This window comes from Myripristis murdjan, chromosome 5, assembly GCF_902150065.1.
Source record: "Myripristis murdjan chromosome 5, fMyrMur1.1, whole genome shotgun sequence".
NCBI classification, from domain to species: Eukaryota; Metazoa; Chordata; class Actinopteri; order Holocentriformes; family Holocentridae; genus Myripristis; species Myripristis murdjan.
In genome coordinates this window covers 33,136,562-33,138,014 of record NC_043984.1, presented here as the reverse complement: position 1 = coordinate 33,138,014, position 1,453 = coordinate 33,136,562, and positions in this window count along the sequence as shown.

The following is a 1,453-nucleotide window of genomic DNA, read 5'->3' as shown; positions in this document are numbered from 1 at the left end:
TTGCCTGATTGATGAACTTGTTTTGCTGCCTTCTAATTTTTCTGTGGACATTTTTGCATAAATCAATACATCAGTATTATGAAAATAATGGTTATTAGTAGTAGCAGTAATAATGTTGTTGTTACAGTTTGTCAGTCTTCTTTTTTTCACTTTGCTTGCAGATAAGGAAAAGCAAAATCCCTTGGAATAACAAAGTAAACAAAGTGGATTCTCTGGGGCGGGGGCGGGCTGCGAGACTCGGCTTGTCCTCAGCGCTCCTCCCAGAACCGTTTTGTTGACGTTATGACGTGCGGCCAGGCAGAGAGACAAATATTTTGTCAGCGGGTCGGTTTGAGACAGACAGGTTGTCTGGTACCACCTTGGCAAAGCATTCAAAGTTTCTTGGAACAGAGTCTGGCAAAATTTGCTCCAAGCTGCTCTTCACTTTCACCACCATGGAAACAAATGTGGCTGTCGTGTCAGAGCCCTGTTTTCACATGTTTGTCATTCTTATGTTTTTTTTTTAAATAATTGCTCAGTTAATTAAACCAGGGCTTTTCACACGCCAGGACTCTGATATGAAAAGATATTTTGGATTTCTGTTAATTATCTGGGTGTCAAATAAATTCAAAGTTTAAACGCTAACGGCAGACGATGCAGTTTGAAATGGGAGGAGACACTTTGTTTACTGATGTTGAAGAGGAGGCTAAGGAGGGAGAAGACCCCTCAGCTTCATGTCAAGACTCAAAACTCAGAGAATTAATGAAACACTTGGAAATATCTGTATTGAACCTGATGTTTTAATGTCAAGTGTGCATGAAAACACCAGCAGCAGGAGTGCCATGCGTCTCTCTTGACCACATCATAACAAGGTGTTGTGCCCTGCAGCATCAGCCTTTAAAACATTATGTTAAAATAAGCACATATTTTTGTGTCATGGCCATGTCTAGTAAATTAACCCTTTGAGACGTGGGCAGATACACTGGATTTCTCTCAGAAATATGCCGGGAAAAATGATGAGCAAATTACGAGATTATTAGACAATAAGTTTTAAGAAAATGGCAAAACATTAAGCAAAAATGACATATTTAAAGGTCAGATCAGTGATGCTGGATCTGACTTCTTGTGAAAGACTTTAGCATTTAAACTGGTCTTCATTTTGCTGAGGACCAGCGGCACTGGATTTGCAGTGGGGGCACGCCCAGGTTCGGCGTGAAAGGCTAATGAACCAACGGGTCAAGGATCAAAATTCACACACCATTAAAACAGAGTCAATCTGCCACCTAACATACAAACAGACAGCACAGCAGAGCGAGGTTTAGTCCCCTGGACATGTGACACTGCGTACACAAGATAATAATGTATTTACATATCTCTTAGAAAGTAAATGTATAAGCTGAAAAGTAGAATGGTTTTTATTGTTCATGATTGTGAGTGGTGGCCATTTAATATAACATTTTAACGTTTAACATTT